This window comes from Eurosta solidaginis, chromosome 3, assembly GCF_040869045.1.
Source record: "Eurosta solidaginis isolate ZX-2024a chromosome 3, ASM4086904v1, whole genome shotgun sequence".
Classification (NCBI taxonomy): domain Eukaryota; kingdom Metazoa; phylum Arthropoda; class Insecta; order Diptera; family Tephritidae; genus Eurosta; species Eurosta solidaginis.
In genome coordinates, this window is record NC_090321.1 from 23,845,570 (window position 1) to 23,872,157 (window position 26,588).

Sequence of the window (26,588 nt, forward strand, 5' to 3'; positions counted from 1 at the left end):
TAAAAAGATTTCAAAGTGGGATATTTGAATGTTAATCAGCTTATCATGAAAAGAATCGGGGACATAAGAAAATTTATTGGTTCCGGTAAAATATTCGAAGTTCTACTTTCGAGTACGAAGGACCACTTGTAAAAAAAATTATTTCGTAATGAAAATGAATTGGTGAAAAGAAAATTATTACTGACAAGCAGGCGCGTAGCCAGAAAAAAATTTCGGGGGGGGTTTGGCCAAAGTGTCAGTAAATAATAATTACCTGTAAATATACACATATTTATATTTTTACATATTACATATTTATACTTTTATTTATTTGAATTTTTTTTTCTTTCTACAAAACAATATTTATTTTTCTTGTTTGTTTTGCCATTTTGTTAAGGATTTCTTCATGAGTTACTTCAATAGTAGAGTGGATGTTGAGTAGAGCCAGCCCATTCATCCTCTCCTGACCCATTGCATTTCTTAGATAAGCTTTAACCTTCGAAGGGAAGACAAAGAGCGTTCGCTGGGAGCAACGGAAATTGGAAGCGTCGCAGCAATTTTTATATATCGATGTACCGTAGGGAAAAAAGATACGGAACAATTATTTAATGCATCAATGAACGTGCTTGGTCGCTCCTCCTTTGGGATTGTCAAACAATGCCTGAAAAAGTTTTGCTATGTTTTTTATTACGGCGTAACACAAAAAAATATTCTTGATTATATTTTCATTTGTTTTACTTGATGAGAGATTTCTTTCATTGCATTTTTATTGAGAGGTGGATAAAGCCGCGTCAAAACCGCACATGTTTTTTAATTGATCTCTATAATTTCAACAACGAAGCAAAAATGTATAGGTAATGTCGATACAAAATTACACTTTTCGAGACTCCTCTTCGTTTGCAAGAAAGCATACATGGAACATGGAACATTAAAAAAAGTTAATAACTCGCCTGTATATTCTTTTCGTAGACAAAACATTTGCATACTCTCAAAAAAAAAATTGTATGGATTTATTGCAAAAAGCCTGTGAGTTATTAACTTTTCATTAAAATATTCCTTTTTTTTTTTTTCTAAATACTGTATCTTGCAAACGAAGCGGATTCTCGAAAAATTGCTCAAGTGTATTTTTATATCGACATATATTTGCAGTCTTTGTTGAAATCCCAGAGATCAATGAAATTACATTGGCGGTTTTGACGTGGCTTTACTCAGGTGAAACATACGAAAATGAGATGACTGAGCATGAAAATAATGCAAAATATCTTCTCTCAGTGTGAAATATTATTTAATTTTATTCTTTCGCATTTTCATTATTGCTATTAATGCTATTGTCTGTCTTAACAGGGGTTTTAAAAGTGAATAGAGTAATTATTCTAGTACAGACGTATATTGCGAGTGTGGGCTTTGAACCCCCTAAAACCCCCTAAATACGCGCCTGCTGACAAGGTCTTATAAGACTATGGAATAATTCATAAATCAGGCTTAATAGAAATTTGTGGCTTAATAAAACTTTTGTAGTCAAAAGAATTTTGTATAAAGAATTCATAAGCTCAGAAGCTATGCAGATATTTTGCTTTATTTATGAAAGGAAGTTATCCAGTAAAGTCATTGTGGCAGGTACTTATAAACTCTTTTGTAAGTATGTATATTTTTTAATACTGCATAGCAGAGTTGTAATATATTCCAACCAATTTTGATTGAAATCACAAAGTACTACAAATATTGCAACCACATTAGATTATAAGCATATAAAAATTACAATTCACAATCATTTCTGAGAATTTACTTGCAATCACGTTATGCTTACAATCTTTGATTGTATAAAAATTGCAATCTAAATTCATTTGTATGTATATGATTGCAATCACTTTGTCTTATATCGAGGACTCATGTGTGAGTCAAATGGCTATAAGATCAATTATGATTCTAAGAAAGTTTCGTTAATTTAAGAATATGTTCTTCTTAAGCAATCACCAATGACCCAGCTTTTCCTCTAACTTATAGTAAAGCGAAATCAGAATTAGAAAAAGTAGCGGCGCAGGCGATAACTTCGAATTTATTGTTATCTTAGACCTGATCTCATTGGGTCAGTTTTTTTATCAGATTTTTCACTAGAATGGAAAAATGTGGCCGTACCCGAAAATTTGAAGAAAAAAAATCTTTTCATTACATTGAAAAAAAAAAACTAAAAATAAATAAATAAAATATAGCGCAAAAATAAAACGTAAATGTAATACAATTGCTAATTTTTTTTTTACGTGGAGGTGTGTCACAAAAAGTTGACCTATAGGCCGGATGAGAAAAAAATAGTGGAATTTTTTACCGTTTCGGAAAAGAGGGATGGTCATAACATCAATATCGTTGACAATATAACTATTTGACTACGTGACGTTGTAACTACGTGAATTATAACTTTAATTTACTGTGGTCGAATGGTCAATTGACGTTATGGCCGTTGACCTTATGTGACCACACAATTTATACCGCCATCATTCATTAATTGCCGCTAGATAGGCAAGGCCGTATTGGCCGTGGCTTTGTCATGCCAGTAATCAATACTTCGTGATTACTGACGTTAAGTGGGAGCATCAAGGGAAAGTCAGCTGAGTGGATATCGCGCACTCATCGGGTACTAAATACGTCTGTCGATATGAAAACTTTCTGGGCGTATTGTTTTCTTTGGATGAAAAGAAAAAATAAGTCTTACATAATGCGGCAGTTACTCACGAACGTACGTACCAAAAACGTGTCAGCTGACACGACCTATCTTATGAGTGTGCAATGTAAACGAAAACTCACCGACGTACAATTTTGATTTTTTCCGTAAGAACGTCTCAGCTGATCGCTCTCTCACTAGACAGAGTTGCCTAGTAAACTTTTGTGCGCTAATTTTTGACCGTTTGCAGTTTTATGCAAAAACACCTAATTAAAGTTTGAAAAATTGTGAAAATAATTCGAAATAATTATGTAAAAGTGCAGCTTATAAATATGTAATCTACATATATTTATTTAATATTAATTGCAGCCTTTTACAACATCAAAAATTAAATTGGAAAAAGGTGATGTTTCCATGAGCATGCATGCAAAATGGACAATGGCAACAGTGCTTATCTGTAAACAATACACACACAAATATGTTATGTACATGTACACAGATGCACATGTTGATTCCTACGGACTTGGGGGTTCGGCCAAACGTGTTTCGTACGACAAACGTCCGTACGTACGGCACACGTCGGTGGGTAATTGCCGCTTAAAGGCGGTGTCACAATGACATTTTTCATATAGATGCGTTTAACACAAGCTTATACATTCCAATAACATCGCCACAATCAACCAAGATATTGCGTTTGTAAATATGAAGGAACTTCAGACTTAGCAATTGAAGTTTATTACGCCTTGCCCATTCACATACAAAATTTCGCGAATCACTGTTGTAAACATTCTCCCTATACAACAAAAATACTTGCTAACATATTTGATATCGTATTCGATTGTTATATTGCAGTTTTTAATTGCGAATAAAGTTAGGAAATTTGTCAACCAGTGGGGAAAAATAATTTCACTTGCAAAGTGTGCCAACACCCTTAGCCAAAGCAAATGTCAAATTCTTCTTCTTATGATTTGCTTGGAACAAAATTTGGGAGATGGCTACTTTTCAATATCAGATGGCGCTAGTGTCGCTCATTCTAGCATTCTCCATAAAAATACATGCAATCTACTCATAATGCATAAGCATGTGTTAAACTCATCTATGTATATGAAAAACTGCTTATGTGTCGGAGCTGTAAGTTCCACATCTTTTAGTGCGTATGTCTACATGTTTGTTCGAATGCTTGTTTTCTTATAAACAACTAACAAGGCGTTGTTGTTGTTTTTTAGTCCTACCCTATGCATCTTTATTGGTGAACTAAATATGTATGTATGTGTATGTAAAAGTAAAGTGTAAGTATGCGTATTTGTTCCGAACAAATATTTATTTCTAACAAATACACTTCGTTAATGCAACATTAGCAAATACTCGAACAGAATAGGCGGCAATTCAAAAGCAGGCTAAAATTAGATGAAGTATTTGATGAGTGATGAATGCTATGGCCGTCGCATGATGCTCGCTTATATGGTCAATTGTGATGGCGGTGGTGGTGGTGATGGTGGCTGTGGCAATGACAGCAACTTGTAGTTATGCAGGAAATTGGCTGCCATAGTTACAACAAAACAACAGCAAATGGCGGCGCAGGACAAAACACAACAGCAACATCATTTACTCATTAGCGTTATTTATTAACAAAAAACGTATACAAGCAAATGCATACATATGTACATACATATGTTGTAAAAAAATATCTTTTGCTTGTAAAATTAATCAGCAGCCACTACCAAATCATGGTTACATTTGGTATTGCATAAGAGCAAGTGAGCATCTTGTTGCAGTAATCAATAGAAGACTTTATCATTGCAACTTAAACATTTCTTTCTATTATAAACACAAATTGACAAATAAAGGAGCTGAAAGCAAGAAAAAATGTTCCTTCTTTATTGCAATTGCCTTTTTACTGAATAGCTATAATCATATAGGTAAACATTAAGAATTGTTTATATTATTTATATAAACGCATGTTAAATATTTCTAAACACATGCCCACACGCACACACACACCCAAACAAAATAAATACAAAGAATAGGAATTGTAAATCGTACACCGACATGCCTTCTGGTTGCTATTTTTTGTACATAGCCCTAGGGTATATCCTGCTTAGAAAGTAAATGTGCAAAGCAAACACATACAGCTGCGACCAGGAAAATAGCATTGGCAATATTTGCCCAATTTCGTTAGCTTTTTTCTGTATTTAGGCTGGGTGCGAGTTCGCCTAAATTTTAGGTACTTAAACTAATATTCCACTGGAACTTTCCAGCACTGCAATAATTTAGGAAAAAGCTGTTAAAATTGTGCGATTTGACTTGAAAACCTAAATTGTTTATTTCTGCTAAGAAAATAATAACAATACGGGAAATTTGGTCATTTTGACGCGTTTTCATGCTTAAAAACACCAGAGGTCAATTAGGGTCCGCGGTAAGTACCTATCCCAAGACAGCACTACAAGAAAATGCAGTGGCTCCCTTTTATAAGGCTTTATTTCCGGACATTGTGGAGCACATGCACAATGCCCTTTTCCACAATCTCGAATTCAATACTGTGATGTTGGTACTCCTCCAATAACTTCTTTAGGCCAATTAGTCCACTTGGTTGCCACATATGTTCAGATTGTGGTCCATATTTGAGAAGGATCCAATTCTTGTGTCGCCAACATCAGATTGAATAAATTTGTGCTCACCATCATGTACAATCGATCGGGCCTTAATCGCAGCATGGGTCATCGCTCTATGATCTATTATTTACTTAAATTGAATGGACAATAGACATTTATGTATGTACATACTATTTGCATATACAATGTTGAAAAATCAATATTTTTGTTTTTGAAATTTGAAATTTGAATTTAGGTTGCAAAGCATGCTCATAAAAATTCAAAATTTTTATTTGGCACTGCCTTACCGACAGTTTCTAGCGATTTAGGTTTTTTCCATATTTAGGTAGACATTTAGGTCAACTCGCACACAGCCTTAATTAGCGAGAAATGCTCAAATTGCTTTATACAATTGTTTTTGTTATTGGTGTTAGAGAAAAATAACAAAATTTACAAACGGCGATGGTTACTAGGACATTTTTCTGAATTTCATTTCCTCATCAGCTAGCTTCTCGGGAGGTAAGCATTGAACTCGAATAGTGAACAGCGGTAGTACTGCTTATAAAAGCAATGCTATAAACCCAATGTTACTAAGCCCTTAGAGCGCGACTATAATTATTCCACACAATTAAGATTAAAAAGCATATGGAATTAGTATGTACATAAATGGTGAATAAAGGTTTGCTATACTTAGAGACCAATTGCAAAGCGAGCAGCGCGACATCTTTACATTAGTATAAAGTATGAATGTTGGAGATTTCGAGTTCATTACTCAGCCCCCGATAAGCTAGCTGATGAAGAAGTGAAATTCAGAAACGTGTCCTAGTTACCATTGCCGTTTGTAAACTTTGTTGTAATTTTTCTCTAATATGAATAAACGAGCCTGACTCGTGCGCATCTCGCGCAACCAATATAAAAGTCTCTTATCAAATATCAACAGAAATCAGCAGTTCTATAAACTTACAGCTTGCGCTGTCATCTAGCGTATAATAGCAACTGCCGGTAATGCAGTACAAATATTCGCAATAGTGCCATAATAAAAATAGATTTCTTTGTGTGCTCACAATCGTTTATTTTTAACAAATTATTTTAATAAAATATAGCTAAATAAAAGACCTACGACTAAAATTGCCCAAAGCTCGCTAATAACACGAACCTCCATCTTTATAACCAAAACTTTATTAATAGATTTGGATTCCAAATAAGAGCGAAAAAGGGACCCGTACATAAAAACAGCAATTAGAAATAATATATATGAATATTATTTGTTTATTTAATAATTTGTGACAAATTGAAACAACATATTATTAGGCCGGACAAGCTGTTTCGATTATACCTTGTAAATCTTTAAAAGCATTTTCTCTCGGTAGTGGGATTCGAAGCCGCACACCTGCGATGCTTGAACTGTTACAAACACATTCAGCTCAGCCATGCCTTTGTTGTTGTGCAACTTATTCCCAACTGCTTTCTATTATTTTCGAAAATTTAAGAAAAAACTTCAATGAAATTTGTAACTAATAGAATGCAAATCAATCTGAAAAACAACTTGACATCAGGGCGGACAAGGCGATAGCTATTTCGCATTGAATTTTGACAGTTTTTTCCCGTATGTTTTAGGCTTGCTTCTTTACGAGGGGCAAATATAGCATAGCTGTTTTTACATGCAGAAATTTAAAAATACGCTTCAGATAAAAAGTTGTGAAAAACCACTGCGAATTTTTAGAGACTTGTACTTTGTTAGACTAAGGGTCGTTTTCTCATGTGAACTCAAAAACTAATCTTCCCCATAAACACAAATTTAGTTTACAAGAAGTGTTTTTACCGGATTGACAAACATTAAAGTTTATTTGAGAGAATGGCCATAAAATTGGATTGGGCTACAAATATCATACTAAAACCCTAAATTAAAAGTTCGGAAGAATTTCTCGAAGTTTTTTGAAAAAATTTTTAAGATTGGTTTCCATAGTTTCAGTTACAAAATTCTTAGAAGTTTTTTCTTAAATTATCGAAAAAAAATAATAATAATTTAATTAACTAAATTTTGGTAAATATTTGTCCTGCTATTTTCGTCTTCGCAACTGTATATATGAGCTTATGAATAGGTATTTGCAAAGTAATTGGCACCCTTTCATATAAAACTCACAGGGCGTATAAATTAAATGAATAACTTTTTCGGTGAGGTGAGGTGAGGTTGAACTGGCCCTTCAATAATAAATACCTCACATAAACTGAATGTGTCTATAGTGTTCGTTTTTCGGTGAAGAGTAAGAACTTCAGATTTTTCTGTTGAGAACTCTTACGCCCAATATTTTTGATCTAATCTAAGTCAGACAGAGTGTGAGTTTTTTTATCTTCGTAAAAGCAAACTGTTCTCAGAGGAGCGTGACGCTTCTTCCCTTTAAAACTTCTAGGAACAACCATACCAAAAATTATTGGTATAGAACAGATGGACTCGATAAATTGTTCACTTTTATAAATATGCTTAGACCTCGATCTAAGTGACCGATATACAAGAAATCATTGGTCCAACTGAAGTAGGCTCATAGTTATATCGATTGTAAGCAAATGTTCCCAGCAAGTGGGTTGGAGGAGGGAGAAAAAGCACTGAAACTGCTCAGTTTAATCTAAGTGAAATAGGCTCAGAGATATAGTGGTTAATAAAATTTGTTCTCAGCGGAATGGCCCCTCACAGCTTTCCGAAATTGCTAATTCCCCGCACTGCACCTGACCCAATTAAAAAAAAAAACATATCCAGTAGATCCTGAAAGATTATTGGTTTACCAAGAATCGTTAAAATACGTCCGGCTATTTTGCAATGGGCAATGGGACCCCTTCTTGAAAAAAAAAGCAATTTAAATCCTTCTAGGCGTCCAACTTTCATCTTTATATTATTGATAAGATATAATAAATTGAAGTATTTTGCTAAAACAACCGAAATCTTTATGACTTTAAAGCACCCTGTTCAATTCTCAACCTTTTGGCATATCACATTTTATTTTCTCCATTTTCAACTTAATGGTGTAATATGTGCGGGCAATTTTATTGCCAAAGCCACGCACACAAAAGAGTTACCCAATAGAAAAAGGAAGGTGTAGAAAATGCTCACAGAAGCTGGCTCCAATGTCTATAGGGCTTTATCATCTGAATGAAATAGGTCAATTTGCAAACTTTTGCCTTTATTCAGAAGGTATAGCAATATGGAAGAGATTCGCTTCGAGAAAATTACAAAAGAATATAGAAAGATATTGGCTTTCCATTTTCGAGCGATCAGCTCCTTTGCTTGAGACCCTTCGACCTACACTCATGAGAAACAGCACAGGAAGCACTATCATTATGCCTTACTCTTCTTTAGAGCTTTTCAACGTTTTTTCTGGGTCGCTTATCCACCTTTCATGCTACAAATGCTCACATTAGCGTTTTGTTCCTTTTGTTTATATTTGCGTGTAGTATTTTCATTGCCGTGGTGATAATCCTCCTTTTTTTGCGTTCTTTGTTATTGAAAATCTGCAGCTTCATATAAATTGTGAAACAGGGAGCAAACATCTGTGAATATGTCTGTGTGTGTGTGTGTGTATGTACAGATGTAAAGTGTGTTAGAAGTGCAGTAGTAAAATCGATTAGTTGCCAACACTACCAATTTTACAAATACATAGAAACATACAAACGAAGACACACATTTACGATTGAAGCATTAAAATTTTCATACTTCATTCTTTGTGTGTGGCTGGAGGCGACTAACCCGCAGTACAATCAGCGAACAGCGCCCGACGGCGGGTTTTAGTGCCTTAGTTGAAAAAAAGGGTCTTCAAAAATATGTTGGGGCTCGTATGCACATATGTACACTTACGAGTAAAAAATAGGAAAAACAATTTTTTTATTACTTTTTTCTTGTTTTTGTTTTTGCTAATTTGAAAAGAAAAAACTGAATAGTTATATAACGCAAACTAGGTAAAGCTTTAAAAATCTTCCCGAAAATGTCCCAAGTTTCATTTAGCATTCAAGAAAATTTTCTGGACACGCAGTTTTATAGTCCAATTCATTTTAATCACGCAAGTAGAAGTTTGAAGCCTCTCAAAATTCACATTGATTTTTAACAGTGGTGTTTTAGGTTTTTTTGTAGAAAAAAATAGCAGACCTATTAAAAATTTTTTCTAAAATAAGAAAAAGAAAACTGAAAAAATTTTCGAATTTTTAAATTTTTTCGAATGTTTTCGAAAACGTTTCTGAAATTTTAAAATTTTTTCGAAAACTTTTCTGAAATTGAAATTCTTTCTGCATTGGAAATTTCATTCGATTTTTATTCTTTTTTTTATTTTTGAAAAAAAAAAAAAATTAAAAAATGGGATGAATTGTATAACGCTAACTATGTAGACCAATTTCTAAAATTTTTTCGAAAATTTTGAGAAGTTTTTAAAAAAAAGTAAAACTTTTATGTCTCTCAAAATTCACAATGATTTTTGTCATTTATTTTGCGAAAATATAAAATTTTTCACTCTCTATTTAAAAAATTGTGGAACATCAATTCAAATTCTGGGAGAATTCAACATTTTTTCTAAACTTTTTAAACTTTTCTAAAATACAAAATAAAAATTTGTAAAAAAATTCGAGTTTTCAATTTTTTTGCAAACGTTTTTGCAATTGATATTGAAATTTTGACACAGTACTGCAAAACTATATACTCACAAAATTTCTTAATAAAAAAAAATTTAGACATTTTTTGAAAACGTTTTAGAAATTTATACTGAAATTTTCTATTGGAATACTAAACTACATACTCAAAAATCTTCCTAAAATTGTAAATGAAAATTCGAGAAAAATCTTGAATTTACAGTTTTTCCAAAACAATTTTGTAATTCATATTGAAATTTGAAACGGGGCTACAAAATTATGTACTCAACAAGTTTTCTAAAACTTGCAATAAAAGTTGAAATCCAAAATGTTTTCGATATTGAAATTTTGCATTGGACCAATTAGAAATTAATATTGAGAAATTTATATTGAAATTTCGCATTGAATTATAAAACTACATAAGAAAAAGCAGAATTATGTGTATACTCAAAAAGTTTTATAAAATTTGCAATAAAAAATTTGGAAAAAAAATCAAAAACGCCTTTAAAATTTATATTGAAATTTCACATTGAACTGTAAAACTACATAAGGAAAAACTTTAAAATTTTACTGAAATTGAATTCGAAATTTTGCTTACATACATAAAAAATGTCTAAGATTAAAAATACAAAATTGGAAAAAAACTCGAAATTCCAATTTTTTTCGATAACATTTTAGAATTGGACTAATAACTACAAACCCGAAAAGTTTCCTAAGATTTGAAATGAAAATGTAACAAATTATCGAATTTTTAAATTTTTTCCAAATTGAAGTTTGACACATGACTGCTCATCTACATATTCGAAAAGTTTTTTCAAATTTGAAATAAAAATTTGGAAAAATTTGAAATAAAAAATTTAAATTTTGTAAATTTTTCCAAATTTTCTTAAAAGTTTTCAAAATATAAACTTCAATTTTGCATTAGACTACAAAAAAAAAAACGTACTGAACAAATTTTCCAAAATTAAAAAAAGTTTGAAATTTTTTTTTAAAGTGTTTCTACAAAACTGCACTCACAAAAAGTTGTCTACGATTCCAAATAAAAATTTCAGCAAATTCTGAAATTTTATAATTTTTTCGAAATGTTTTTAAAACTCATTAACCTAGTTAAGTATTCGTTGTACATTTCACCAATGTGTTTTTTTTTAATTTACAAAAATTATAATAAATAAAAATGACAGAAACCAATATGCAAAACATTTTGGCTGTTATTTTTTTACCCGCATATGTGCAAATTTTGATGTTTACTAGTTTTATTTTTTTCACTTTATCAGGTTTCCTTGGTTTACTTAAGTTCTTACTGGAACAATAATACAGCTATGTGTAGAAAATGATCATAAAAAAATTCAAAAATATAATAAGGTGGATCAACTTGTATGAAAAAATTCTGACTGTACATATAATCTTTAGAAAAAAAGAAATCCGTAGGGCGTACGGCATTAGATATCAAAATGAAACCGTAAAGCGACATTTCGGCTTTCTTGGCCCACGTTTTGATCGATATTGGGTGCAAAGTTTGTTCAATATTTTCTAAACCGGTTGATATATTGGAAAGATTGTAAAAATTACTTCAGACGGCAATAAAAACTAGTAATCTTTAAAAACAATCGTCGCATTGAAATGACAAGTAAAAGAAGACCTTTTCTGAACCCCTGGTAAGGTATATTCGAAATTTCTGAAAGATCAGCGATATTGTTGAAACTTGAAAGTACTTTAAACAAAATATATAATAATTTAAAAAAAATCGCCAACTCGCACACTGCTTTAGAGCAATTTATTGCCCAAGATTATCGAATATTATGTAGAATTTGAGTCGAGTACGAACGGTGTCTTAACAAATTGACCCACTCTAATACATTTAGAGGCTTGTATACAAAAAGGAAGCGAGATAGTTATGTGGTGCATCCTTGTTGCAGGTTTCCATGCACTTAAGTAGTTAAATAGCATTTTGTGATTTTGTGATGCATGCGTATACGCTTATGCATGCGTGTGTATTGTCAGAGTTAAGCCGGTGAATGCGTAATTGATGATTTCTAAGCCTTGACAGGTGTTCTGGTTGTAATTATGAATAGTCGATAGGTGATTGGTTTCCCCAGCTCATTATTTATTTAGAATCTAACAGACTAAGAACAATGCAACTGTTGAAACGGCTTAAACTTTTTTTTGCGATTTTCGGATCGATCATATTATCTAAGGGTGGATTTATAATGAAATTGATGATGCTGAAACCCAAGCTGAGTTAATAATAGTGGCTTACTATTTTGTGAAATAATTCATTTTGTTAATTGATTTTTTAGTGGAAGGAAAAGTAAAGAAGCCCTAAGGTATATTTAAAGACAACATAAATCCATGATAAAGATCGTTAATTCCAAAATCGCCCAGGGGTAAGCAATCAGTTAGCAGTTACACGTATTATGCTCTGACGTTTCATTCGCTAAGCCATAGAAATATGAAAAGGAAAACTTAGTAGACAAACAAACAAAACAAATATTTAGATCTTAACGAGTTTGTTGTTCAGATTTTTCGGGTAACCCTTTTCTTTTGTTGGCTAAAGCTACGTATATTATACCTGAAATAGTCGACCTCTGGGAAAGGAGGGTTATAGGCGAGCTCTAAAACCACTTATATGAACCCAGCTTGCCTATTACTGTGATTGTTGTTGTGTTACTATTGGAATATTTCGCGATGTTTGATTCTATCAGGCAATACCAGGTATACCTATAGGGGGGTTTTAAGCACATTTTGAAAGCAGCGATCACAATTTCTCATATAAAAAGATTGAGTTCCGATTTTGTAGGGTTGACTGCGACGTCGTATGACTCTGCCCACCTCTATAAAGAATATTCCCGCGGTAAGGCATGCCTGTCGTAAGAGACGATTAAGATGAAAGGAACTGAATGTTCGAAGGGTTAAAATAAAGTTCCGGCGGCAAGCAGACGTTGGTTTGCCATTACAACAAGAAATGCGCAACTACCCACCTACACATCATGTCCAGATACCACACAAAAAAAAAACTATAGGTTGAGAAAACCCTGCATAAATTTGCGATATTACCCAAGATGTGCGGCAAGAAAAATAAAATGCCAAAGAACGAATCCTAAAAACAAACTCTTTTTCAATCTCTGGGAGAAAGAAATTTTTTTAAAGTTGACCGTGTAGAGGATTCCAGATATACCATCACCGATGATTTAGTTTATTTGCGATAGCTTCTGTTAGAAAAGCACATGCTGACGGTTTATTTACTGTTGGCATAGTTTAATTTGGAGCCATAGAAAAGTTAGCCTTATTATAGAACTATCGCAATGCAATACATCGCACCATCACACATCAGATCGTACGTGTGACAGGCAGATATAAGCATTTATACAACTTTGAATCACATGAAACTGACTCATGTTGTACCGAAAGCAGTCTAAACAATGCTGCTTAACCTTTTTTTAGTACACGCAGCAACAACAACATGTTTTGTAAATTACATCATATGATATGAGATCACATGTTCATACATCACATCATAACTTCATGTAGGGAGTGTAATGTGGGATAATGTTTCATAAATTACATGTTCATACATCACATTATAATGTGGGATTCTATGCAACGATCAGATTTCAATTCCAACTCAAGTAAGTTACTCCGTTTTTTTATCGTCATCACAAGATAAATATCACATTGATCATCATCATCATAATATCTCATATCGTATCAAAGGAGATCGGATCCTCTTACAGAACATTTTATCACATCCCACTTCAATTTTCTCATACATACGACTTCTTTATAAAGACCATGGCAAAACGTAATATTTCAGTCATTAGCAGGGATCATAGCGGTTATGACCTCATAGTAATTTTATCATTGAAGACAAAAATAACACTTAAAAATAAAAGGACTTTTGTTATAAAAGTAAAAAATAATGATTAAAAGTTGATAAAAGTAAAAGAAACTCATAAGTGATTTTAATTTGTTAAACTTAACGGCCGCGGTGATGTGATAGTGGCGTGCTCCGCATACCACACCGAAGGTTTCGGCTTCAACTCCCAGCAGAGTAAAATCGAAAATTTAGAAAAAAGTTTTTTCATTTAGAATAAAGTTTTTCTCAGTCGCCGCTCGGAAGCGATTTGGTAAAAACTCAGAGTGTATTTCTACCATGAAAAGCTCTCAGTGTAAATGCAACTGCCTTGCAAGTGCCGTTCAGAGTTGGCATAAAACATGTACATAAGTCCCGTCCCGCCAATTTGTAGGGAAAGTTATAAAGGAGTACGACGCAAATTGGGAGAGAAGCTCGACTTAAAATCTCTTCGGAAGTTATCGCGCCATTTATATATATTTACAATTTATTATTTATTTTGGGGTTTTTTTCCAAATAGTTTTGGGGTCAGTTCAGATCTGTTTCGGAATCACTTCAGGCCTTTTTTGGAGGCGTTCTGGGATTGGCGTTGGATCATTTTAGAATTCCTTAAGGGTCGTTTTGGTATCAATTCGGGACTATTCAGGATGTTTTTTTCTGGTTGCTTAATTTTATTTTATTGTTTTCTTATTTTATTTTTTGTTTGTTTATTTTGTTGTGTTCTATTTAATTTCGATTTATTTTTTTATTACTTTATTTTATTAAATTTTACATTACTTCCTTTTAATTATTTATTTTATTCATTTCATTTTATTTCGTTTCTTTTTATTTTATTTTGTTTTGCTTCGCTTAGTTTTTATTTATTATATTTTTTTTTGTTTTTATCTTATTTTATATTTTTTATGATATCGAAATTATCACGGTATCATTTTGCAACTATTTCGGGATAATTTTCGGCAAAGTTTTGGGATCATTGCCATACTGTTTCGGTATAACTTCAGAACTTCTTTCCGGGATTAGCTTCGTGATTCTTTTGGGACTCTTTCGCGATAAGAACCGATTGGTAACGTTTCAGGATTGTTTTCGGTATATCGAAATCAATTCGAGATAAGGACTGTTTCGGTCTATTTCGGTAGTACTACGATATTATTTTGGCACTATTCCGGCACAGAGTTTATATTAAGGAAGTGCGAAATCATTTCGTTAAGCCAATTTTGATTTTTAACAAGGTGAAATGGTATCGTTTCGTTTGTTAAACATCACTGGTCTAACCAATTTTAATGAAATTTTCGATACGGTCAAGCCGTTTCTTGATCGTCATTGCACAACTGTCATCACAATTCATCTGAAACAAGAGATGCTTGATTATAAAAGTTTTAAAGTTTTTAGGAAGTTCAGGTAGTCATTAACGGCATTATTAAAATACGAGTTTTAAAACCACATTAACACAAAGTTTTCATGAAGCCAACAGAAATTTTGTAATCTATCATCATTATTTATTTAATTTATTTTGAACAGCTCATAAAACCTTAAGTGCATTTCTCAGTTATCCTTTACGAGAACCTTCACCCACTGCAATAAATGTAAAATAAGCAGGCATTCATTAATTTTCACAAAACATTTTTTTCTTAGCCTTTTGGAACGCATTGCTGATTCAAAAATAATTCGCAGAAATGTGATAAAAAAAAGAAAAAAGAAAAAAATTATTGCAAAAGCAATGACGCTGCTGAAACTCAGGTGATATCACAATAAAAAAATCATTACGACGAATAACTCAAATGAATAGGATGTGATTTCAATGAAAACAACTAAAAATGACTTTGCTTTCGACATAACGATTGCAAATTTCATTGGAAAAAGGTGAAGATGAATGAAATTAAGTGCTGAAAAAAAGAACAACGAGAAAAGTCAGAAATTGATTGCAGAAATCATGCGATTGTCGAACGAAAATGCGCGAAATGTACACTGAAAGAAAAGGACTGGTAAAATCAACCGAAATACGGGTCAATTCAACCGAAATTTCTGTAAATTTTTATCCATCGCAACAAGATGTTGAATCAACTGCGCACAAATCGTTGATTCGTAATTTTAGTAGTCAAATGATCAAAAAAAGTTGTTGTGACAGCTTTGTGTGAAAGTACCTATATTGCCATATAAATAAATAAATAAATAAATGTAAGGCGCGATAACCTCCGAAGAGATTTTAGGCCGAGCTTCTCTTCCAATTTGCGTCGTGCTCCTCTACAAATTGACCGGACGGGACCTACATGTTTTATGCCGACTCCGAACGCCATCTGCAAGGCAGATGAGTTTTCACTGAGAGTATTTAGATTTAGATTTATTTATTAAGTCTATGGTTTAGAAACCTTACAGACTAAAACGTACATAGATTATTAATTATATTGAAAATAGTACATACAAAGTTTTTCTTTAAATTCATTGCGATTTACAAATATATCTAAATTTATTTCTCTACATAACAAATTAAATTCCGATAACAGTCTGATAATTGGTTTATTTTGAGCATACCTGGTTTTGCCGAGGTCAATAGCAAATAAATCATGATGTCGTAAGTTTCTGGCTGGAACATTGAGTTTAATACAACGCAATAAAAACGGACAATCAATAGTCCCACTGAGAACATCACGAATAAAAACTAAGCCAGATATCAATCGCCTACTGGCAAGAGTATGCAGACTAATCAGTCTGCACCGCAGAACATAAGATGGAATAGGCATATTAAACCTAATACTGGATAATGCAAATTTTAGAAACTTTTTTTGTATACGTTCAAGTCTATTGGAATGCACATCATAAAACGGATTCCAGATTATAGAAGCATATTCCAATTTATGGCAGAAATTCATTCGGAGTGCTTGCCGAACACTTCCGAGGGACAACTCCGCTTAGAAAAATTTTCTTCTAATTGAAAAAGCTTGTTTATAAAATTTTGGTGTTGCTTTTCCCGGGGTGTGAACCCAGGGTCTTCGGTGTGGTACGCTACCATCGCACCACGGCGGCCGCCTACATATCCGTACATATGAATATAGAAATGAAAATAGTAGTCACAGAACTCATTCTCAATTCTTTCAGTTGCAGCTCAGCTCATTCTCAATTTCTTCTCTCGCATGTATTGCCACACTTGATTGTTTCGAACAAAAGTTGTAGTATTAATGTTTGACATAACATTTTAAAAAGAGAACTTGTAAGTTATAGAAAAGTAAAGAATCAAATCGCAGGAAGGTAATTCACCACTGGAGTAACTTTACATGTAATTCGGCAAGTTTAATTTTCGTAACACTTTAAGTTGAAACGATTTCAAAGCAACTCAAACTTTTATTTTGTCGGAAATATCAACATTAAAAAGGATGTTTTTTTATTATCTTATTAGATTCGTTCGCGTGAGTGAAAATTCATAAAAACTTGAACAAAATGTTACTAACTTTGGAAAAATCCTGTTCGTTCAAACAAAACTTTTGCAACAAGAGGGCGCAATTTTGCATTTCGCTTGGACGAGAAGTTGCAAAATTGTACCCGATAAATAGGTGTCCCGGTATCTCATAACTTTTTGCACTACTGTACTGGGTTTTTTCGTTTTGTATTGATAACTGAAAAATTAGTTTTTTATTGTTTTCCCATTTTGTGTGTTTTTTCGATTTGACGGTTTTCTTATTTTGATGTTTTTTTTTAACAAGTGGCACCATCGTCATATGTTCAAAGTAGAGAGCGCAGTGAGCGTAAAATTCTCTTTGAAATTTGCTCATGAATTGACAGTTGATCGCCGTTGAAATGACCTGTAAGATCAGTTGTGTTAACAGAAAAATCAGTTTGATTGATTAGGAATCTGTCAATTTTATAAAATATTGTTAACTTAAGAGCGACAATTTCTCTTCTGTTGACATGACTAAACTAATTTGTTCGCTTGACAAAGAGCTCGATCGAATTAACCGTAATTCGACCAATTTCACCGAATCTCCGTTAAGTCAAGAACAACAGAACCGATTTGTTGATTTTACTAGCACCATTTATTTCAGTGTATGCGACTGTGCGACAGTGCATTTGCTTCAGCCGCCTTACACAGATGATGGCAATTGAGAATATGCTTGGAACGTTTTGATTATGATTGATGGCTTAACACCCACAATGGCGTCAGCTAAACAAAAGGAAAAAAGAAAAAAAACATTCGACGCAACTACCAATGGCCAGTTTGAGGCAATTGAAATTAAAATTATTCTCATTAGCAGAGTGAGGGCGTTGCAAATTGTGTTTCCAAGGAAATTCGACAAAAATTTGAAAAGTGTGCACATAATGATTTTGTTGTTGTTGTTGTGTTCATATGCTTTTTTAAGCTTTTGTCTGCAACAAGGCTTTTGTGTACACCTTTTCAATTAAATAAGTTGCTAAGAAATTAAATTTGGAGAGTTCTCTTTATTATTTGCATAAATAACAAAAAGAAAAAAATTTCCATAAAAAATAACAAAAGTGCTTTAATGCATTTTCCTTTCATCTAGCTATCTAATTTTTAAATTTAACTTAATCATTTCGCTTTTTGCATTTTTTTTTTGTTTGTTGTGCTCATTATCTCTTGGTCTGTACGTTTAAAGCATTCAAATTTTCTATTAACATTTTCTATTTTTCATTTGCTTAAGTACTTTTTCTATACATAAACTTCATTCATTAAATTTTTTCCTCATCATTTTTGTTCTCTTTTATTTTGTATTCAAATGTGCATTTATTTCCTGTTTTTGCGTAATTTACAACACCAACAAAGCGTGTCGCGCCAGCTAATGTAAATGACAGGAAAAAAAATTGCTATCCACCCACCTGCAACACCTCCCCACAGTATATAAACAAACAAACAAATAACACAAGTAAGGAAGGCTAAGTTCGGGTGTAACCGAACATTGCATACTCAGTTGAAAGCTTTGGAGACAAAATAAGGGAAAACCACCATTTAGCAAAATGAACCTAGGGTAATCCTGGAATGTGTTTGTATGACATGGGTTTCAAAAGGAAGGTATTAAAGAGTATTTTAAAAGGGAGTGGGCCATAGTTCTATAGGTGGACGCCATTTCGGGATATCGCCATAAAGGTGGACCAGGGGTGACTCTAGAATGTGTGTTTGTACGATATGGGTATCAAATGAAAGGTATTAATGAGTATTTTAAAAGGGAGTGGCCCTTAGTTGTATATGTGAAGGCGTTTTCGAGATACCGACCAAAATGTGGACCAGGGTGACCCAGAGCATCATCTGTCGGGTACCGCTAATTTATTTATATATGTAATACTACGAACAGTATTCCTGTCAAGATTCCAAGGGCTTTTGATTTCGCCCTGCAGAACTTTTTCATTTCCTTCTAGTTAATATGGAAGGTGGCACACCCATTTTACAAAATTTTTTCTAAAGTTATATTTGCGTCAATAAAACAATCCAATTACCATGTTTCTTCTCTTTTTTCATATTTGGTATAGAATTATGGAATTTTTTTTCATTTTCTCGTAATTTTCGATATCCAAAAAGTGGCTGTAGTCCGATTTCGTTCATTTTAAATAGCGATCTGAGATGAGCGCCCAGGAACCTCATACCAAATTTCACCAAGATACCTCAAAATTTACTCAAGTTATCGTGTTTACGGACGGACGGACGGACATGGCTAAACGAATTTCTTTTTTCGCCCAGATCATTTTGATATATAGAAGTCTATATCTATCTCGATTAGTTTATGCCGTTACGGATTACCGTTATGCGAGCAAAGTTAATATGTTCTGTGAGCTCTGCTCAGCTGAGTATAACAACAACAGAATACCCTCATACGCCTCCTTGGTCGCTCATCCATCCAAATGAAAGGTTGCTTGTCTGACTGGCAGTTTGGCTGGCATTCATTACTGATGCGTTGTCGTTGATATTGTTGCATAGCTTTTGTTATTGTTGTTGTTGTCGCACTCATTTAGCATTCCAAGTTCATGCGATTCGTAATTATTCAATACGTCGCACGTGAGGCGCATCGACAACAAAACAAAACCGATGTCAGCCGAACTTGAAGCACACGCAAAAGCTCTCGCGTCTTTGTGACGTTTGGTATTCTAGGCATTGACTTGCTGTCGTTTGCTATTAGGTGGCAACACTGTCAGCCATATCACGCGACAGTGCAGTGAATTGTAAACGATTTTTTTCTACATAATTGCTAATATTATGTTTACATGTGGGTTGTTGTTGTTTTCTTATTTTGTAGTTTAATTTTTGTTTGAATATTGGTTTTATATGTATGTGGTATGGTACAGCGTGCGGGCTTAACTGTTGTTTGTTGTTGTTGTTATGGGCAATGCAATTTATTAGCAATTTGTTTGCATTTTTCATTTAATTGCAAATCCGGCACTGACATGGGTTTGACTCAAAAAAGACATTCCATCACAGCGGTAAAATAAATTGTGAATAAATTTGTTAGAATGTGGAAAATTTAAATATTCGCTTTAAGTATCGAGTTTTAATGTTTTTGCTTAAATTCCCTGCAAAATATTTTCACAGGAAGTTTATATCACGGTTTAATTGATATTTTAAAATTACGCTTTTTTTACTGTGATACAAAAGTAGTTTCCAAAATATTTGTTACAAATTTCTCACAATGTGGAAATCTTAAAACGTAATCAAAAAACTTTTCCACTTTTGATAGAAATCTGCCTTTACAACTGCACACAAGTCCACTGAGAAACTATGGCTAAAGAAAGAACATCAAAAAAGTCGTTTTTCGAAGTTTTGAAAAAACTCGCCAAAGTCTCCACTCCCTAAAATTGCGTCTTTTAAACTAGATTACGCACTTAAATATCAAGTTTGATAAGCTTTTGCAAATTTTTAACAAGTTTTCTAAAATCTGCATTATTCAAAATATTTAACACTTTGTTAAATAGAGCCGTTTAGCTGGCCGAATTGTCATATGGTTTTTTTTAATTCTTTAAAACTTTCTAAGATCGCACGCTAAATAATTTTCCACTTTTGATAGAAATATTTCTTTAAAACTCTACAAAAGTCCACAGAGAAATTATGGCTTGAGAAAGAATATCAAAAATAAGCGATTTTTGAAGTTTTTGAAAACTCTACAAAGTCTTTACTTCCGTTTTACTGCATCTATTCGACTTAATTAAAAACGAAATTAAAATTTTGATGAGCATCTACTAATTTTTTACAAGATTTCTTAAGTCTCCACTTTTCAAAATATTGAACATTTTGTAAAATAGAGTTACAAATTATGTTTAACTAAAGTTTTTTGGAATTTTTTAAAACTTTCAAAAGTCATTCGTTTTGGAGAACTAACACCGAAGATATCTCCCAAATATTTGGTGCCACAGGAAAATTCTTGTAAGCTGAAAATGTCAATACGTAAGCTACAAAATTGCCCATTTTTGAAAGAAATTAGTTTTTAGATCTCCACGAAGGCACACTAAGAAATATGGCTAAAAAAATTGGACTTCAGTGACTATATTCATTAGTTTTTTTATTATTTTCATGGTTGATAATTTGCTTTAATTTCAATAATTCGGCTACTGTACAATTTTCTTTCTTCCGCTTAAGACTTTAGCAATTATGAGTCGCTGTACTCGAAAATTGTTTTATTAAATGTTTTAAGCAGCATTTTTGAATAAAAAAATTTTCATTGACAAAAAACATCAAAAATATGCGATTCTCAAAGTTTTTGAAAAACTCTCCGAAGTCTCCACTCTCTGAAATGCATGCATAACACTAAAGTAAGTACCCAACAAGAACATTTGTTAAGTCATTGCAAATTTTTTAATATCATTTTAAAGTCTCCACTATAAAAAACATATCGTATTTAGTGAAATCGTATTGCAAATTAAGCTTAACTGCTTGTTCTGCCCTACGTTTTGTTTGGTTGTTTTAAAACTATCCAGGGTCAATAATATCGGTGGGCTTTGTACTGTGATTGAGTGAAATTACTACCTGCAAAAAAATTGGACTTTAGAAGCTATGAACTACATAGACCAATTTCGATACTAAGGCAACTGATTGAAGTTTTGCCACAGTTTATTAGTGCTTGGTACGATTTGCTGCAGCAGTTAAATAAATACGTAGCTATATACAATTTTCATATTCATTCATATTTAGATTGAAAACAACAGTCGCAAATAAAACTATGTTAAGAAAATCATCAAAAATAAGCAATTTTCAAAGTTTTTGAGAAACTCTCCAAAGTCTCCATTCTCCAACAAAAAGTCTATACCATTACTGCGCTTAAACTTTTAGTGAAATATGTTTATAATTGAGTTTAACTGGTTGAGTTGCTATTGAAAGGATTTTTCAAAACTCTCTAAAGCAATACTTTTGTGTATTGTAGCTGGCAGAAAATAATTACTTCGAAATTCAAGAACTTAGCACAATGTAAACTAACTGGGGTATATGGATAATCAGGCTGGGTACAGTTTGCTGAAGTTTTTATGTATAGGCCTTATATAATATGTGTCCACATATTAATTCTACATCGAAACTCAATACGATGCGACCACCCGCGAACCTGCTAAATAGCATCCACGTCATCATCACAATTTCTCACGTAATTAAGTTTATTAAAAAAAAAGAAACATTTCGAGTGGATTATTTACCATCACATATGCCTATAAATGAAGATATTAGGGCGGATCTAATTTAGGAGCAAAAAGTGTCCTTTTTTGGCAAGACGGTAAATAGCAATGTAAGTATGTAAAAAATTTGATGTAAATTGGAGAAGCTTATAAAGTGAGATATGTAGGTAGTAGTTGTAGTACAGTGGCAAATGTTAGATGGGTTTTCGGAGCAACATCAGCATTTGATGACTCTAATTTGGGTAATTTTATAATTTTGATCTTATCTTATATACATATATATCCAATTTGCTTATTTATTAAACCTTTCTTTTATGATAAGCCCTAATCTGATTGTCAAAATGAGAACTACAAAACCACGATTCTTAAAAAGGTTTTAAATTGAAAGTTTATTGGTACACGGCGTATGAGTAACTTATCGAAAAGCTATGGAAAAAAGCTCAACGGAGTTTTAAAGTTTTACGATTTATTATCAACGAATCATTTAATGAACACATGTTCACTTATTTCCACCTATACTGTTTAGTTTAAGGAACAGGGACCACCCTAATTTATATAAGTACATGCATATATAGAACGGTTTGGTTTGTAGGACGGCGTAGACACAAAAAAATCAAATATGCGGAAATTGCTCTAAGCACCATTCTGAGCAGTTTTGTTTAGGACTCTTTATCTAAGTCTGAAAACGATTTTCAATGGGCTTCTTATCTATAACAAACGACACCGACAAGCTATTCGTCTACCTGCCTCAATTGTGGCTCTAACTGACCCATCGAAGTGAAGGTAAGGAAATGGGTCGTCTAATATTTGGAGAATTATACCACTATGGCCGTATGATGTGCGCTCGAGATGCTATGTTTCATAACAAAGCAATTCGCCAACAATAAATTGATAACACGCCAACAACAAATTGATGACATTCTGATAACAAATTGATGACTTTTTATAACAAAACCGAACACTTTTTGGTAACAACTCGATAAACTCTCAATTACACGTCGATAACAAAATTGGTAACGCTGCGATAACAAACTGATAAATTTTCGACAGCAAATCGAAAACTTTCGATAAGAAATCGACAGGTTAACGAAAACAAATCTATAAAATTTCGACGATGCGCCGAAAATAAATTGGTAACACTCCGATAACAAATCGATAACTTTTTCGGTAACAAACCGGTAATGTGTTAATAATAGATAATCAATAACTTTTCGATAATAAAGCGAAAAATTGTCAATATCAAACCTAGTATAACCGGCCGATAAAAAATCGATAGCTCTTCGATAAACTTTATCATCGATAGCCAGTATATAACATTTCGATAACAAATCGATGACTCGTCTATACTTTGCCGACAACACATCGACAGCTCGTCGTTAATACCAATGCAAATAAACTTTCTTCTAAAAACCGCAGAGCGAAGTCGATATTAGACCCATAGATTCTTAGGCAAAGTTGATTAGAATAGTACCTAGAACATTTTTGGCATATGCGTATTTTAGCATATGTCATACGCCCTAATACACATACATACATATGTGCATGCACATTCGACCAATACTCATTTGACATAGTTGTAAAAAGATTTTATTTACACAAACTATTGTAAAATAAGAGACATTTATCTGCATTAAATACTTGTGTGAGCCAGCCAAACGTTGGCGTCTATCAGCTCAGTTACTTATTTTTGGTGTTGGCAAGCAGCTGAGTCAATTTAACTAAATGACATATATGTATATTCAATATAAAACTCCAACTCCTGCAGAGAGGCACATTAAAATGCAATAAAATAAATTTTACAATCTTTACAACATACAACCATTTATACATACAAATATGTAGCTAAAATATACATATGTATATGTTTGCTTGAATGTATGTATGTAATACAATAAAAAATGTCACATGAGAAATAAAATTATATTCGTATCTGCTCTTTGCCAACATCCAATGATGCTTCTTTTTCAGTATGTTATAACGTCATACGGCTAATTCAATTGCTCCATGTGAATGTGTTTGTTTCATGAAGATGTAGTGCATACGAAATGTGACGTGCGCTTAATCCCTAAAAAGAGTGTTCTCCGATTGATCTCTTTTGTCCACATTGGGGCATAACTGATCCAATCTATTCCTTTTGGGAGCAGTTGGGATTAGTCAGTTTAAAATCTATGTATCACATTTTAAGAAACGTAGAAAACGGTAACGAACTGAGTAAAATGAAAAAGATTACAGGTGACTGATTCAAATTATTTAAGAAAAATTCGGAGCCCTATGCCGAACCTAAATGATTTGGACCATATGCTCCAATATCGTCGACGCACATCTCTTGGAATGATTTGGTGACTTAATAATTTTTTACTTAGTTGTATTTAACAATTTTGTATATTGGAACGATTTTCCGTCATCCCTTGTCAAATTTGGTTTCGAGACAAACCGGTTTCGGCGTTGTGCCATCATCAGTGTCGATTCTCGTTCTGATTTGTTGTTGTCGTTTGTCTTGTATAGTTCGTAGGTACATGAGCAGGTATTGTCAAAATTAATGCTTGTGTATAACTATTTATGTGTATGAGCTGTGTGTTCATTCAGAACCGAGGGTGGTTTTTACTGATCGATTTGTGTGGCTGACTGAGGCAGGTAAAAGTCAGTAATTCTAGTCCTTTGACCTTGTTTGTGGGTTTTTTGTTTTGGTGCGTTTGTTGTTTTATGTTTATTTGTTTTTGTGTGTTTGCCTGTTGTACCTGTGTGATTACTTTGTTTCTTGTAAACAAGTTTTAAAGCTCAAATATTGTGTCAGAAATTGTGTTTATCTGTTCGTTTATTATTCTACCGTCGAATGTTCTCTGTTTGTAGAATTCCATGTTTTTGAATAAGTTCAGACGTCGGCCTTTTGCTTGTATCTGAATTACCCTAACTGTTTTATTGATGTTTGCTGGGGAACATTCATTTTCGAACATGTGATTCGCGAAGTTAGGCTCTGGTATAATGTTTGGATTCCGTAGTTTTTTGTGGTAATCACTACTGTGTTCTCTGTACTTCGTTCTTATTCTATTTATGTATTTATCCACCCTGTCAGAAAATCAACAAAACAAAATAAGTCAGTACGAGCCGGACCCGTGCGCAACTTGCGCAACAAATCTAAAAGTCTCTTATCACATATTAACAGAAATCAGCTGTTCTATCATTCAATTAAAACCTTATAGCTTGCTCTGCCATCTGACGTATGGGAGCAACTGCCGGTAATGCAGTGCAAATAATCACAATAGTGCCATAGTACAATAAAATTTCTTGATATGCTCACAATCGTTTATTTTTAACAAATTATTTTAATAAAATATAGCTAAACAAAAGCACTACGACCAAAATTGCCAAAAGCTCGCTAATCGCCCGAATCTCCATCTTTACAACCAAAACTTTATTTATAGATTTGGATTCCAAATATGTGCAAAAAGGGAGCCGTACATAAAAACAGGAATTAGAAATAATATATATGATTTAACAATCTTTTGCAAGTTTTCATATCGCGTTTAAAATGTAAAAAACCATGTACCATACGAAAACTAAGACTTTTTAATGAGAAAAGGAACTAGTCTCCATTCGTTCCCATATGGGTAGAAATGGAATTGGTCCTATTGTTCCCGTTCGGGTATAAATGGGTACAATTAGGCTCTTCATAGGATATGCTCAAACAAATGGGGAACAGTTCAGCGCATACAAAGAGATCAAAACTGGCATTAGCCGCATAATCCTTTGCGACTCATCCCGGATTCATACTAGACTAAACGCACATTTCACAGGGAAATAACTGAATTACACCGACAAAGATTGTATTCAACTGATAAAAATTCATTACGAAAAACTTTTCGACAACACACCGCCATACAAACAAACCTACAACTTAAATATACTTATGACGACAAAATTAATAAAATATATTGAATTATATGTAAGTATGTATGTAGAATAGAAGCTGGCTGGCTGGCTGTTTGGCCGACCGTACTTATGTCATGTTGCTATTGTGACTTTTGTTAAATACAGAAGTGTTCAATAAATAAATAGGAAAATGTCCTTTGTTGTAGCAAGAAAACACATAAAAAGTTATATAAGTACGTATGTGTGCAAGTGTGTACAGTGTATGAATGCATGTGTGTATGTGTGTGTGATACAAATATGCCTATCGAAAATACTTCTTATATTGTTATGGTAATCAAATAATAAAGCAATTGAAAATTCCTATTGAACGTATTGTTAGTTTGTTGAATGTTTAACTATTGCGACAGCGAGGGAGGGGGGCAAGGCATGGAAGCGTGAAGAG

At 33.1% G+C, this 26,588-nt stretch overlaps 1 protein-coding gene across 4 annotated transcripts in view; it reads right to left on the reverse strand.

The window, feature by feature from the left end:
* jing (AE binding protein 2 jing) overlaps positions 1 to 26,588 on the reverse strand; it is a 595,696-nt gene that overhangs the window by 57,702 nt on the left and 511,406 nt on the right. The gene's annotated exons all lie outside the window — the stretch shown is intronic.